This window comes from Gorilla gorilla, chromosome 19, assembly GCF_029281585.2.
Source record: "Gorilla gorilla gorilla isolate KB3781 chromosome 19, NHGRI_mGorGor1-v2.1_pri, whole genome shotgun sequence".
Classification (NCBI taxonomy): domain Eukaryota; kingdom Metazoa; phylum Chordata; class Mammalia; order Primates; family Hominidae; genus Gorilla; species Gorilla gorilla.
The window spans coordinates 23,204,501-23,220,678 of record NC_073243.2 but is presented as its reverse complement, the minus strand read 5'-3'; the positions used below and the strand labels follow the sequence as shown (position 1 = coordinate 23,220,678).

Sequence of the window (16,178 nt, the reverse complement as noted above, 5' to 3'; positions counted from 1 at the left end):
CACTGCAACCTCTGCCTCCTGGGTTCAAGTGATTCTCCCGCTTCAGCCTCCCCAGCAGCTGGGATTACAGGCGCCCACCACTACACCCAGCTAACTTTCGTATTTTTAGTAGAGATGGGGTTTTGCCATGTAGGCCAGGCTGGTCTCAAACTCCTGACTTCAAGTGATCCGCCCACCTCAGCCTCCCAAAGTGCTGGGATTACAGGTGTGAGCCGCTGCGCCCGGCATAATAATCTTAATAGCTAATCTCAGAGAGCACTTTCTGTGCACTGGGGTTTGTTCTTAGGGTTTTGGATTGAATAAGAATAATAAGCTATACCATAGGTGCTCTTATTACCCTCATTGTCAGATGAGGAAACAGGCACAGAGAGGTTAAATAACTTCCCAACACAGCTGGGAAGGATCAAGAGTAAACAGGAAGGGCTTGGAGACAGCAGTGTGTTTGGGCAGGAGGCTGGGGGAAGGTTGAATAAACCAACAGGGGTCTAGCCGAGGGTGAGAGGGTTGGAGCCCTCAGGCCCCAGGGGAGTGTCACCTCTCTATGGCTGCCCAGATCTGGAGTGTAGTAGCGGGCGAGGTCCTGGACCTTGAAGTCAGCCAGCTGGTGGGACAGGTAGAGGGCGTGGTAGGTGGCAGCTGCCAGCCCTTTGGTGATCAGCTCCAGGCAACCCATCTGTCCCAACAATGTTGACTGTAATGAGCAGAGAGCCCACTCCTGCTGCTAGGAGGGGCTCTGGACCAAATCTCAGGCCTCCCCAGGCCCTCTGTGCTCACCCCAAGATCCCAGGCCTCCAGGGCCTTGACCTGGTGGATGAGCTTTCCTGGTACAAAGAGCCCAGTGCGGGCTGGATGTTGATGTGGAAGGTGCAGAAGAAAGGGGAAGCCGGAGTCAGAGGTCAGATCAGGCAGCCCCGGGTCTCCCACAGCTGTGGGCACTGAGAGGAGGGCTCCTCCCTGCCTTGAAAATGGGTGGCTCATGGGCAGCTGCCACAGCATGGACAAAGCAAAAGCTCCACCACAAAGTGGGTTCGAAGTAGACGAGTGACCGTCTTGTGCACCAGGAACTTTGAGAGTCACACCCAGGTCTTGGCCAGGAACCAGTCTTCAGCTGGGTCACTGGGCAGGAAGATGGGGCTGTCTAGGCTGGGTGTCTGAGTGAGCTGGAGTGGGGGCACAGGAGAGGGCAGGCATTGGGCAGAAACTGGGGAAGGGCAGCCCATCACCACGTCCATGGGGCCAGAATAAGGGAGGAGACCACCCCTCATATTGTCTTATGCCCAATTTCTGCCTCCAAAGAAAGAAGAAGTAAAAACTAAGGCAGAAATGAAATCCACAGGCAGGCAGCCCTGCGCCACACCCTGGGCCTGGTAGTTAAAGATCAACCCCTAATCTAATCAGTTATGTTATCTATAGATTACAGACATTGTATAGAAAAGCGCTGTGAAAATCCCTGTCCTGTTCTGTTCCGTTCTAATTGCCAGTGCATGCAGCCCCCAGTCACATACCCCCTGCTTGCTCAATCGATCGCGACCCTCTCAAGCAGACCCCCTTAGAGTTGTAAGCCCTTAAGAGGGACAGGAATTGCTCACTCTGGGAGCTCGGTTTTTGAGACGTGAGTCTTGCCGATGGTCCCGGCTGAATAAAGCCCTTCCTTCTTTAACTTGATGTCTGAGGGGTTTTGTCTGCGGCTCGTCCTGCTACAAAATCACACGACTTTTGACCAGCTGTGTGAACTTGGGAAAGTTTATTAACCCCTCTGTGATTCAGTTTCCTCATTAGTAAGACAAGGTTGATGAGAATAATCTCCTTGAGAGGTGAAGTGACCCAAGGCATCGTGTTGGCTGACTTCCCTGTACCAGTCCAGTCATCCAGAGCCCCAGTTGTATGGGGCAGACTAGAAGGATGGGAAGGGATGGTATGGACACCTCCTGAAGGGGTTATGTTTTTAACTATTAGGAACACGGTTGAACTGCCAAAGGTGCGTGACTTAGTAGAATTGATTCTGACACCCTGTCAAGGGGCAATTTGTTCTCTTGAGTATCATAAACTTTCTATCAAGGTGGAAATCAGAGGACAAAACAGAAAGACAAACTTGAGAGGGGCTGAGTAAGATTGGAGAGGTGATGTCACCAGGCACAGTGGCATTGGGAGGAGGCAACCTTTCAGTCATCCCGAGGATGTAATAGACTTCCCCCACCCCACTCACCAGCCCACCGAGGCCCTGCCTGGCTGACCAGAATGACAAGGGATAGCAAGGGCCTGTTGCCGTTGGGACGCTGGTGCAGCAGGATCAGGGGTGCGGTCATGAACTAGGGCCTCCCATGAATGATGCTGGGGTAGGGGCCTGAGAGGATGGCATGGTCCACCAGGTACAGAGGGCCCCTTTAGGGGAGGAGTGGAGGAGGAGGAGGGCTGAGCAGGCTTGGGTGAGGAACGGGGAGTTATGAACCTGGGAGTATTTCACTTAAAGGAACTTCATTCTCTGGAGCCAGTGGGGTGTTCCAACTCAGAGCCACTTTGTGGTTCCAGAGAAAGAAGCCCCTCCCCTCTTCCCCCACCCAAGTATTGAAGGTGACTCTGCTGTGGCCAGGCCCAAGCATCAGTGAGAGACAGTGAGAGAAATGCGCCCCGCTGGAGGTCAGCATGAAATGCACCCTCCTGGGGTCGCAGCACACCCCATCCCAGTAGCCCAGGGAGGGGAGAGCAGCAGCTCTGGGGGACACTCAGATTAGCTGCAGAGCATCCTCGGAAACCATGGCAACCAACGCATCACTATAGTTTCTGTGCTGGGAGGGCCTGTCAATGCATGGCTCCTGGCAAAGTAGCAGGAGAGAGCACATTCCTCACTCAGCCCTGCCCCTCAGCCCTCACCATCTCAGAACAATGCCCTTCCCTCCACTGGCGCCCACTCAGCCTGCAGACTGGTCCCAGGGTCCAGCGCAGGGACCATCATGGCATCAGTGACCAGAAAATTCTTTGGGAGTCAGTGACAGCAGTGGATCAGGATGAAGTTGAGGTCATTCAGAAACTGGGAGGTGAAGGAGGCGAAAAAGGTGTCCTCATCCTCCTTCTAGTCTCAAATGCATACTCTGCAGAGGGTAGGCGTGGGGAGAGTCACCCTGGTCCTCTGCCTGCAGCATGGCCACCACTGTCAGACCCATCTCCAACTTCCCAGCATAGCCACTTCCTGATGCTGATGGCTGGGCTGGGCTTCCCTCCTCCCCACCACAACGGGTTGGATGACTTTACTTTTCCAAGTGGTTTTCTTAGAAAACAAAGGATCGCAGGTTTGGTTTCTGCCTGAGGAGTCATCTGAACTCCCTTGGCCCCACCCGTTTTGAGGGAAGACTAACATGCTCTGTGATGTGCACTAAGGCCTCACCTAGGATGAGTTGAATTTGAGAAAACTGGAATACTAAAGAATGCTGGATACCAGCACGGCCCGTCCTTCCGGGCTTCCGCTCCAGAGAGGCCCTTTTGATTCCCTGCCAAAACTCACCAGTCCCAGGTCCCATTCTCCTGCTACTTTGCCACAAGGCAGTGTGGATGATTTGTTAAACCAGAGTGATCATTTAATAAGAGGTTGCATTGCTTTGGGGCGTGGCACTGGTGCTAGGGTTTCTGAACCAAGAGTTTGACCTGTATAGTTTAAATGCATCGTGCACCCAGAGGCAACAAGGATATTGGAGAGTGAGCACTACTGAATCTTCCAGCTTGGTTTGCTTGTTTGTTTATTTATTTATTTATTCGGAGTTTCGCTCTTTCGCCCAGGCTGGAGTGAAGTGGCGCAATCTCGGCTCACTACAACCTCTGCCTCCCAGGTTCCAGCGACTCTCCTGCCTCAGACTCCTAAGTAGCTGAGATTACAGGTGCCTGCCACCATGCCTGGCTAATTTTTGTATTTTTAGTAGAGACGGGGTTTTGCCATGTTGGTCAGGCTGGTCTCAAACTCCTGACCTGAGGTGATCCACCTGCCTCGGCCTCCTAAGCTTAGTTTCCTTCCTTCCTTCCTTCCTTCCTTCCTTCCTTCCTTCCTTCCTTCCTTCCTTCCTTCCTTCCTTCCTTTCTACAGTCTCTGTCGCCCAGGCTGGAGTGCAGTGGTGCGATCTCCGCTCAGTGCTAGCTTCGCCTCCTGGGTTCATGCCATTCTCCTGCCTCAGCCTCCAGAGTAGCTGGGACTACAGGCACCCGCCACCACCCTGGCTAATTTTGTTTTTGTATTTTTAGTAGAGACAGGGTTTCACCGTGTTAGCCAGGATGGTCTCGATCTCCTGACCTCATGATCCTCCTCACCCTGCCTGGCCTGCCTCGGCCTTCCAAAGTGCTGGGATTACAGGCGGGAGCCACCACGCCCCACCCAAGCTTGATTTATTTTCAAGTCTGCATGCCTAGGCCCCCAAGCAAGCAGGCACAATTTTGGAAGGAAAAAGTCTTTCTGCTTCAGCCTTTTTTTCCCCTTAAATTGCTGAGGATATTCAAGGGACAGATGTTCCCAGTGTTGGGGACAGTTTGAAGAAGTAGGTATGAAGTGGGGTGTAGATCAGTACACAGACCCCAGTCCCCTGACTGAATTTCAGCTGCCTCAAGAGCTTGGCTTCCTGTGGGACCAAAGTCACGGGCATCCAGAGAGGGCAGAAAAGTAGCATTGGTGCTTGCCTTGGCAAAGAAGCAAAGTTGTTAGAACTTACTTTGGCCATTCTTTTGAAAGCCCTGATAGGTGAGAATGGCTGGGCAAACATGGGCAATTACCCCACGATGAGAGAGGACATGTTGGGTGGGGCATCCTCCCAGGGTCCTTCAGCCCTGACCTTCTTCCCACACAGAAGCCACTGCTGGGCTGGGCGTGGTGGCTCACCCTTGTAATCCCAACACTTTGAGAAGCTGAGGTGGGCGGATCAGGAGGTCAGGAGTTCGAGACCAGCCTGACCAACATGGTGAAACCCCGTCTCTCCTAAAATAAGCCAGGTGTGGTGGTGGGTGCCTGTAGTCCCAGCTACTCAGGAGGCTGAGGCAGGAGAATCGCTTGAACCCAGGAGGCAGAGGTTGCAGTGAGCCGAGCACAATGGCAGGACGTGCACATTCTCAGGGCAGAAGTGAGCTTCTTCAAAGGACAGGTAGGAACTGGTGGCAACACAAAACAAGTCCTGTGATTTCCAGAATGTTCTAATTTTGGCTTTCTGGTTCTCAGTCCCAGAAGGTGGCCACCGAGGACCCTCTGGCCCTGCCGCAGCCACCTCGCCCTTCCTCCCTCACCCTGTGGACCTGACACCTTGGTGTGGGGAAGATGAAGGTACACTGATCCCTTTTTCAGACCCCTGGCTGCCCAGCAGTCCTGCAGTTTCAGGGCAATGTTCCTGCAGAAACAAAGACAGAATGGCCCGGGCTGCGGTGGGGATCCAGGTGCAGAAAGGGAGATCTTAGCCCCCAGCCTCTCCCCTCCTCTCCCCAGACCTGGGGTGGGAGCATCTTTGAACCAGTGTTGGCCAGCCCCTGGCCTCTGCATCTGCTTTGCCTCTTCCCCCAGGGATGGAGAAGCCCTGCCCACTCCACCTTCCCCCCAGGGCAGACCCTGCTTCAGCACCTGTTTCAGCACCTGAGGTCGTCCCCATCCGTTCACTGAGCCCCAACTCAACAGCCCAGGCCAGAGGGGGCCAAAGAGTAAAGTCGGTGGGAAGAGGAAAGAGAAGACATAGCTACACCCACCACCCCCAATACTGGGCCACAATGTTCTGCCCCCAACCCCTCTGCTTCACAGGCCTGTTCTCTTTCCACCAGCTTCTCCCTCTTCCACTCACTGATCCACCACTCAACTTCCCCACCTAATCTTCTTGTCAGAGCCGGTGCTCCCCTCTCCCCCATTTATCTTCCACCCGCCCCTCCCTGAGTATGGTTCCTCCCAACCATCCCACCTCCTCCTTCCCGTGCCCCTCATGTCACCTTTCTGCCTTCCCCCTCCCCACTGTGTCCACACCAGCCCCCCTCCCCTGACCCATGACCACCCTGGCGCCCCTCGCTCCCTCCATGCCCCTCCTGCAGCCCCGGCCCTGCCCTTTGCCTGACCCCTCCAGCCACTGGTAGCAGGGGGAGCGGAGGGGGTCCCCAGCAGCCTCAGCTGGACCCAGCGGCAGACCCCGGAGTCTGGGCCGGACCTAGCGGGGGCGAGGCAGCGTGGCGGGGGGAGGGGGGCGGAGGGGGTAGGGGTGAGGTGGGGAGGGGGGGAGGCGGGGGGGAGGGGAGGCAGAGGGGAGGGGAGGCGGGGGACGCCTTGTGCAAACGCAGCAGCAGCACCTGGCCCGAGTCCTCAGGGAGCGTCACCTGGAGGTCTTCCTTTCGGGGGGCGGGGGAGTGGGCAGAGGGAGAAGGCATAGTAAAGAGTGGCTTATTACCTTTTGTTCCCCAGGACGCTTCCCCTTTCCACACTCTCATTCCGGAGGTCGCCATAAGCAACTTCCACAATTCTGGATGTTCCAGACCCACGACCGGACTAATTATTTTTGGTGGAGGGGGAGCAGTATCCTTATCTTCCCACTTTAATGGGTATATTGATTCACATCTTCTAACTAAAGTGGGGGGATTATATGGATCATTTCTATATTCGATCATAAAGGAGTCCCCAGCGCACCCAGCGTTTTGTCCGGTGCAATTTCTAGCAAAAGATTCCTTAGGAGCCCAGTCTATAATGACCCCATGAGAACCATTTCGCAAAACTACCGCATTATCTGCCACACAAACCTCCCAAGTAAGAATTTCTCATTTTTCTGACCATTCTGGATTCCTTTTAGGGCAAGCCAATCCCTTAGGCTTGTAATTTTGGACTTTTATATTTGACTGATAATAACTATCCCCTTAAGTTTTTACAGTCCTGATGGGTTGAAAAGACATTCCACTCACTACGTGATAACTAGGTTGAGATCGATTATGAGGAGGTACCTAGACCATCCAACTTTGTATTCGTAAGGGCAAACATCCAGGAGCAATTCCTAAACAAATTGGAGGGTATTTATACCCAATTATCCCATTCATTAACATGCCCTCCTCCTCAGGCTATGCAGGACAGCGATCATAAGGCATCCAGGCATCCAGATACTATCATTTGTATAAACTTCAGTAGGGGAGTCCATCCAAGTGACAGGTCTAATCAAAGGAGGAAATGGAACATAAGCCCAGTAGTAAAATTTTGCTTAGCTGAAACAGCAGAGAGACTTACCGCCGTGGTGATTACCATCAAGGCAGCCAAGATCATATTACCCGGTGTAATCGCTAGTTGTTTCTCCTTTAGGGTGTCCTCTGCCAATTGAGTCAGCTTCTTTATCTGTCCCCATGTCAGTGGTGTAGCCTAGCGAGTCTTCTCCGTCTTCTGTTTTTTCTCCGAGACCCTCAGCTTCACCATTTTCCTCAGCTCCCGAAAAGACAGGTCGAAGGGACCGGTCTTCTTTCTCTTTTGATTCTTTCCTTTCTTCTGACCGGTCGGTGTAGGGTTTATTGTAGAATTTTAAATGTCTATTGGGTATCCAAATGAGTGTTTGATTGTCTCCTGGTGAAACACAAGGAAAACCCCTCCCCCAAGTAATAATTTTTCTTAATTTCCAAGTTTTGGTTCTGGTATCCTTCCACCAGACCATTTTTCCTTTCTGTGGCACACCCATGACTGCAAAACAAGATAATAAATGTCGTTTTACGTGAGCTGTGCTTTCTCCAGTTTGGCATGTAGCCCAGATAAACCGAGAAAAAGTATTAACAGTAACATGTACGAAAGAAAGTTTTCCGAATGATGGGACATGAGTCATGTCCATTTGCCACACTGCATTTGGTTGAAGCCCCCTAGGGTTAACTTCAGGTTTTTGGGTGGGTAGCTGTAGCACTTGGAACTGAGGATGTTGTACTATATTTTTAGCTTGTTTCCAGGTCAATGAATATTTATATTTTAATCCAGCAGCATTTACATGAGTTAGGGAATGGAAGTTTTGAGCTTCTGTTCACGTCTGTGTGAAGAGACCACCAAACAGGCTTTGTGTGAGCAACAAGGCTGTTTATTTCACCTGGGTGCAGGTGGGCTGAGTCCGAAAAGAGAGTCAGCGAAGGCAGATAGGGGTGGGGCCCTTTTATAGGATTTGGGTAGGTGGTGGAAAATTACAGTCAAAGGGGGTTGTTCTCTGGCGGGCAGGGGCGGGGGTCGCAAGGTGCTCAGTAGGGGAGCTTCTGAGCCAGGAGAAGGAATTTCACAAGGTAATGTCATCAGTTAAGGCAGAAACCAGCCATTTTCACGTCTTTTGTGATTCTTCAGTTGCTTCAGGGCATCTGGATGTATACGTGCAGGTCTTAGGGGATATGATGGCTTAGCTTGGGCTCAGAGGCCGGATACTGTTAGAACAGGCGTCACTAATAAATTTGCTTGATTATTTAATTGGGTTAAAGGTCCTGGTAAGTTTGTGTGAGCCAAAATATGTGTAATATAAAAGGGAAAATTTTGAGTCCTAACTGCTTGTTGAAGTGAACTAAACAAGAAATTTAACTGATCATCAGAAATATGTTTTACTAAAGCTGTTTTTACCATTTTGGCAGCTTGGAATACGTAAGCAGAGTCAGAGATTATATTAACAGGTTGATTACAATCTTCCAATACAGATATAACTGCTTGTAGCTCAGCTCTTTGTGCAGAACGAAACTGAGTTTGAATAATCTTTTCTTCTGGTCCTGTATAAGCTGCTTTTCAATTCTGAGAGCCATCAGTAAAGATAGTTACAGCTCCCTCCAAAGGAATGGAACTAGTTATTTTGGGTAAAATTTAGGTAGTCAGTTTTTAGGAACTGAAACATTTTCGTTTTAGGGTAATGAATATCTATATTGCCAACAAAATAAGCCAGATTTGACTGCCATTCTGACGAATTAATAAAGGCTTGTCGAACCTGTGCTTTGTTTAAAGGAACTACATTTTTATCTGGATCAGTGCCAATGAGTCTGACTATTCTCAGTTGTACTTGGCCTATAAGAATAGCTATTTGATCTAAATAAATTGAGAAAGTTCTAGTCGTACTGTGCGTTAAAAAGGACAATTTAACTAAATCAACATTTTGAACAATCACTCCTATAGGGGAATGGAGAGTAGGGAACACCAAGAGCTGTAATGGAACACTAGGATCTCTTCTACTGACTTGAGCACTTTGAATTTTTTCCTCAATCATTTGTAACTCTTCAGCTGCAGCAGGCATCAGAGTTCTTTTGCTGCATGAATTTGGATCCCATCTCAGCAAAGCAAACAGTTTAGACATTGCTTAGGTGGGAATTCCTAAAGTAGGTCTTATCCAATTAACGTCCCCTAATAATTTTTGGAAATCATTTAAGGTTTTTAAGGACTCTTTACGAATTTCCACCTTTTGAGGCTTTACTATTTTCTCCTGTACCCTCATTCCCAGGTAATGATAGGGTGTAGTATGGATTTTATCTGGTGCTATAGCGAGACCTGTAAGTCCCACCACTTCTTGTAGACTAGCGAAACACTCAATCCGTCTGTCCCTGCTTGCAGCAGCACATAAAATGTCATCAACATAATGAATAATATAGCAATCAGGAAACTGATCCCTGACAAGCTGAATAACCTTTCCAACAAAAGTTTGACTATTTAACATTCCTTGGGGTACAACTTTCCATCGATATCTAGTAGCTGGTTCCTTGTTATCCATGGCAGGTATTGTAAATGCAAATTTCTCAAAATCCTGAGGAGCCAAAGGAATAGTAAAAAACACAATCTTTTAGATCAATTATTACCATCGGCCATTCTTTTGGGATCATGGCTGGAGATGGCAACCCTGGTTGGAGAGCTCCCATCGGTTGAATGGCTGCGTTAACCGCTCATAAGTCGGTCAATATGCGCCATCTAGCGGATTTTTTCTGAATTACAAAAACTGGGGCGTTCCATGGTGAAAAAGATGGTTCAATATGTCCTTTGTCTAATTGTTCTTTTGCCAGTGAATGTAATGCCTCCAGTTTTTGTTGAGGAAGCGGCCACTGATCAACCCAAACAGGTTTTGGAGTTTTCCATTTTAATGCAATGGGCTTTGGAGGCTCAACAGTGGCCGCACCTAAGAAGGATATCCAATTCCTTTTCGGTCAAATTTAACTGAGACCTCAATCGGCTGGGTTATTCCGTCCTCATTTTTTTCCTAATCCTTTCCCAGGAATATATCCCATTTTGGTCATCATTCTTTGGCTCTCAGGACTGTAAATTGCAGAGGGAATGGTGATTTCTGTACCCCATTGCTGTAACAAATCTCTCCCCTACAAATTAATGGGAATGAAAGTAATCATAGGTTGGATGGTGACTTCCTGCCCATCTGGTCTTAAACGATGTAAAATTGTAGCACTTTGATAGACTTCAGATGCTGTGCCTACTCCAGTCAAGCCCATAGAAGCCTTTTGTCGGGGCCGTGCTTTTGGCCACTGATTTAGAGCTATAATTGAAATATTAGCACCTGTGTCTACCAGTCCTTCAAACTGTTTTCCCTGAATCATTGTGCACACAGGTTTGTTTTTAGAAGCTTGATTTACTCAATAGGCTGCTTTTCCTTCACTGTCAGTACTGCCAAAACCACCTTCTCTTTTTACTGTACTTTTTTCTACTTTTACATAAGGTAATAACAACAGCTGAGCAATTCTATCTCCTGGGTTTGCACTCCAAGGAATACTGGAACTAATAACCAATTGAATTTCTCCCACAAAATCTGAATCAATCAGCCCAGTATGAATCTGAACTCCTTTTAAGTTTAGACTAGATGTTCCTAAAACAAGTCCAACTGTCCATCAGGTAAAGGGCCAAATACTCCAGTGGGGACTTTTTGAGGGGATTTCCCTGGAAGCAGAGAGATAGCTTTTGGGAAACATAAATCTAAGGCTGTACTCCCTGCTGTAGCTGGCGCCAATTGTGTTACTGTGGTGGTTGGGCAAGAGACAATGATGGTGGTTGGACTAGAGGCAATGACCGACTGAGGGACCAACTGCTGGAGTGAGAATGCCCCCGTTTGGAGCGGGGCCTGAGGCTGGCCCCTCTTCCTGTTTCCCGACTGCGGTTGTAATGGTTGGCCATTTTTATCAAATTTGAAGTGACACTGATTAGCCCAATGTTTACCCTTCTGGCACCTGGGACATAAGCCAGGTGGTTCTTTTGATTATATCTTGCGTTTTTGTTCGATTTGTTCTTACGTTCCTTTTTTGTGTCCAAATTGCCCACAATTGTAACAATTGCCTGAAAAGTTTTTAATTGGACCTCCCACTTTTAACTCTGTCGTGGCTTGAACCATTATCACAGCCTTATGCATGATTCCACCAACTCCATTACATGCCCTGATATATTCATTAATTACATCAACTCCCACCGGAATCTTTCCTTTCACTGGGTGAATAGCTGACTGGCATTCAGGGTTAGCATTCTCACAAGCCAATAATTCTACAATCACCTTCCTGGCACTTTCTTTTTTTTTTTTTTTTTTTTGAGGCGGAGTTTCGCTCTTGTTACCCAGGCTGGAGTGCAGTGGCGTGATCTCGGCTCACCGCAACCTCCGCCTCCTGGGTTCAAGCAATTCTCCTGCCTCAGCCTCCTGAGTAGCTGGGATTACAGACATGTGCCATCACGCCCGGCTAATTTTTATATTTTTAGTAGAGACGGGGTTTCTCCATGTTGGTCAGGCTGGTCTCCAACTCCCGACCTCAGGTGATCCGCCCACCTCGGTCTCCCAAAGTGCTGGGATTACAGGCATGAGCCACCGCACCCGGCCTTCCTGGCACTTTCATCAGTGAGAGCCTTCTGAGCTGTGTCTTGAAGGCGAGCAATGAAATCAGGATATGGTTCTTCTGAGCCTTGTCTAATAGAATTAAAAGACTGATAAGCAGTTCCCAGATCCTGAATTTTTTCCCATGCCCTCAAACAGCAATTGCGAATTTGTTCAATGGCATCATCTCGAAGTCCTAATTGTTGTTTACAGTTCCCCATTGACCCCCTATTCCTAGAAGTTGTTCAAATGTAATGGCAATAGCAGGATTAGCAGCACGGTTTTTTCGATCTTGATTTTGAGCCTCATCGGTCCACCAAGTCTTAAACTGAAGAAATTGGGAGGGCGAAAGTGTAACTTTCGTTAAAATCTCCCAATCACACGGAGTCAATCGCTTATTCTGAGCCACAGATTGCAATAGCGATCGGACGAAAGGCGAATTGGGACCATACTGACCAACAGCTGCTTTAAGATCTTTGAGCAGCTTAAAAGAAAATGGTTCCCATACCGCCTGATGGGCTCCACCTTGCTGTCGTGGGGGTTGCAAAACTACTGCAAACTGCCAGGCATCAAGATCTCCGGCTAATCTAGCCTGCCGAATAGTAAACTGTAATGGCGATTCATTAACATTAGATGGCAGTGCAGCCTTATGTTGTACTGGTGCTACAACATATGCGCTCGTGGTTCCTGAGGCCACAATTCATTCATTCGTGAAACAGGGCAAATTTGAGATTCAGACCTCCAAGGCTCCAAGCTACATTGCTTTATTGGAGGCGGCCACTCCGGATGATCCCAATGAGGAGCCGACTGCTCCTCAAGGCCCTTCCTTGTTTTAAACATCTTGGCATATATGGCTTCTCTATTTTAGGAGCAGCTGAAGGTCCCACGTGCTCCTCAAAAGAAATTAACTCATCTCCAGGTTTGTCTGTATTTTCCTCAAAATCTTCCTCACTATCCTCTCCTCCTTCAGCAGCATCACCACCTTCCTCTGCAGAAATTCTTTCTGCTGGAGGATAAGCCTCATTTTCCGATTGAAACGGTTCCGAGGCTGCTTTAACTATAGCCCAGTTTGACCAGGCTGTTAGAGGGATAAATTTTCCTTCCTTACAAACTTGTTTTAAGGCAATTCCCACCTGTTCCCAATCTTTGAAGTCCATGGTACCATGTTCAGGAAACCAAGGACAATATTGCTCTACTGTTGGAAACAGAGTAATCAAATTTTCTGTGCTAGCCTTAATTCCTGCCCTCTTTAAGAGGAGCTTAATAAAATGTAAATATGCAGAATGTTTACTTTTGGATTGTCCCGTGGTGTCCCTGGAATGCTCCGAGCGCACAAGCGTACCGCAAGGCCGACCACACGTTCTCGGGAGTTCCTGGACAGACTGTTCTTCACAATGACCACGCTCAGGTGTAACTTCACCTGGGTTCAAGGAGACCGTGTTGGGTGCCAAAGATGTAGGGGAACCGGCCTGATACACCACCCGCAGGCTCTCCCCTTCCCGGTGGAGACGAGGGAATGAGAAAAGAAATAAAGACAAAGACACAAAGTTTAAGAGTTAACAAAAGTGGGTCCAAGGGTCCATCGCAACGTGGAGATTGCAAAGGCCCGGAGCTCTGGGTTCCACTGATATTTATTGAGTACAGTTCCTTTGATCCTATAGGCTGAGGGTGGGCTGATGGTGAGGTGATCACTGGGTGAGCATAGGGAGAGGTGGCGGAGCCTGCTGTGTCCGTCATTAGCCAGTTAATACTATTCACTGTTCCACTACGTAAGCTAATACTCTATGTTTAACTTACAGATAATCATCAGAGTCCAACTAAGTGGCTAATAGAACAGAACAGGACGTGAAAGCAAACAGCCCTTCAAGCCCACAGGCCTGTACATCAAAGGAGTGGTCAACTCCTGAGCACAGTCAGCAGAGCAGCTGCTTTGCCTCTGGGAACATGCGGGAGATAGGAGGCTTCCTCCTTAACCCTACCGCAGAGGACTTCTCCTCTTTTACCAGCAGCCTCCTGCAGTACCCTCCCGGGTAATGGAGCAGGGGTCGCTTCCCTTCCCATGAGACCTTTGTTCAGGCACTCAAGTGGAAGGTTGAGCAATAAGCCAACTTTCTTGCTCAGAGGCTCCGCAGACTTCCTGTGGTTGTTTGTTCCACTCTGTGGTCAGTCGAGCAAGCTCACCGCCTGATTCTCTTATTGTTGGACTAAGCACAAGCTATTATACTTATGATTCATAATCATATTAGTAAAGCACTATTCTAAAGCATATACTATTAATCTTTAAATGGGCACAGTGTAGGCTGGTCCTCAACCACCTGGGCCCACATCCAAGCCCCCTATTTCAACCCACACATCCCTCTCCATTTCTGCCACTTTTGTCTCTGTCCCAGGCTTCAGCACCTTCTTAGGTCAGTGGGGGATGCGGGTGGGGACAGAAGAGTCTGTTTCTCATTCCCTGGGGTAGTGAGCAAAGGCACCCCTGGGATGTCCAACATGGATGGGGGTGCGGTGAGGGGAAGGTGGGCACAAAGATAAAGAGGAGGCTGGAAGAGGACCTGGCAGAGAGAAGAAGGGATTGGGGCTCTAGGCACTGTTCTGGGGTGGCACACGCAGCTCTCCCTCCAGCCTGGGAGGGATTTCAAACAAATTAAAAACATGGTTCATACAAATTAGAATGTTCACAAGTCAAATATTTTATTCGACTCCGCCAGATGGTCATGCTGGTTTCAAGAACAATTGAGGAGCCGGGCACTTACAGGCAATTTAATAAAGGAATGTTAGGATACGATTGTTGGGTTAGATATGAAACTAGTCAACATTCTACAGAGCAATGAACTATAATCTCTGGTTTATTTGCTTTTAAAAAAAGGAACAAATCATTTACATGAACTTCACATAAATCGAGGCCTTTATTAATAACACACAGCAAAGTCAAACAGTGGTATGCTGTGCTAGAAAATAAAACATCCCTCCCAGCACTTTGGGAGGCTGAGATGGGAGGATCACTTGAGGTCAGGAGTTCGAGACCAGCCTTGTCAACATGGCGAAACCCCGTCTCCACTAAAAATACAAAAATTAGCCGGGTGTGGTGGTGGGTGCCTGTAATCCCAGCTATTTGGAAGGCTGAGGCAGGAGAATCTCTTGAACCCGGGACGCGGAGGTTGCAGTGAGCTGAGATGGCACCATTGCACTCCAGTCTGGGTGACACAGTGAGACTCTGTCTCAAAAACCAGAACCCACCCCCCCCAAAAAAAAGAAAGAAAGAAAACCAAAAATTAAAGAAAAGAAAACATCTTTAAAAGGACAGGCAGTTGTCCTCTTGATTCTATTCATCAGTTTTGGATAATTTTTCTTAACAAGGCTGTTCCCTGTGAGTACCTCAAGCAATCAAATAGATCTCCTTTTCAGGGTTTCACCTCTCTCTCTTTCTCTCTCTCTCTCTCTTAGTTTAAGGCTCCCACTTCTTTACTCCTCACTGTGGCCCTGCTGTACAATCCCACTCTCCTTCTCGAGCAACAGCTAGGTGTGCATCCTTCTTTCCAGACCTTTCCTTGCCATTTCTATTGATTTACATACTTCACTTAAAAAAAACACACACAAGGGGGCCCGGCGCGGTGGCTCACGCCTGTAGTCCCAGCACTTTGGGAGGCCGAGGCGGGCGGATCACGAGGTCAGGAGATCGAGACCATCCTGGCTAACACGGTGAAACCCTGTCTCTACTCAAAATAAAAAAGATTAGCCAGGCATGGTGGCGGGCGCCTGTAGTCCAAGCTACTAGGGAGGCTGAGGCAGGAGAATGGCATGAACCCGGGAGGCGGAGGTTGCAGTGAGCTGAGATCATGCCACATGGTGGCATGTCTCGCTGGGTGACAGAGCAAGAATCCGTCTCAAAAAACAAAAAACAAAAGGGATCATGTGCTTCTCATGGTGTGACTTGTTTTCTACCTATATTATATAACACTTCATCATTAATGCAGTCAAGTGCCAACTTGACTGCGTTGAGGAATACTGAGAGAACTGGTAAAGCATTATTTCTGGTTGTGTCTGTGAGGGTGTTTCCAGGGGAGATTGCTGTGAGTCAGTGGGCTGAGTGGGAAACATCCACCCTCAATGTGGCAGGCATCATCCAATCATTGTGGGTCCTGGTGGAACGAAAAAAGGGAGAAAAGCATTTCCTCCCTTTCTCTCTGTCCTGGAGCTGGGACACTCTCCTCCTCCTGCTGTTGGTGATCAGAACCCTGGCTCTCTGGCTTTGGGACTCCAGGACCCATACCAGTGGCCCCCTGACCAGTGGAAGTATTCTCAGGCCTTTGGTCTTGGACTGAGAATTACACCATTGGCATCCGTGGTTCCAAAGCCTTCAGACTTGGACTGAGCCATGCTGCTACTGGCATCCCAGGGTCTCCAGCTTGCAGA

The 16,178-nt window shown here is 48.8% G+C and overlaps 1 long non-coding RNA gene across 1 annotated transcript; it reads left to right on the top strand.

Moving 5' to 3' along the window:
• Positions 1-2,840: 2,840 nt before the first annotated feature.
• On the top strand, positions 2,841-13,943 carry LOC134757533 (uncharacterized). The gene is made up of 4 exons (XR_010131660.1): positions 2,841-3,053; positions 5,189-5,290; positions 12,631-12,681; positions 13,562-13,943. It is a non-coding gene; the product is annotated as an uncharacterized lncRNA (long non-coding RNA).
• Positions 13,944-16,178: the final 2,235 nt, after the last annotated feature.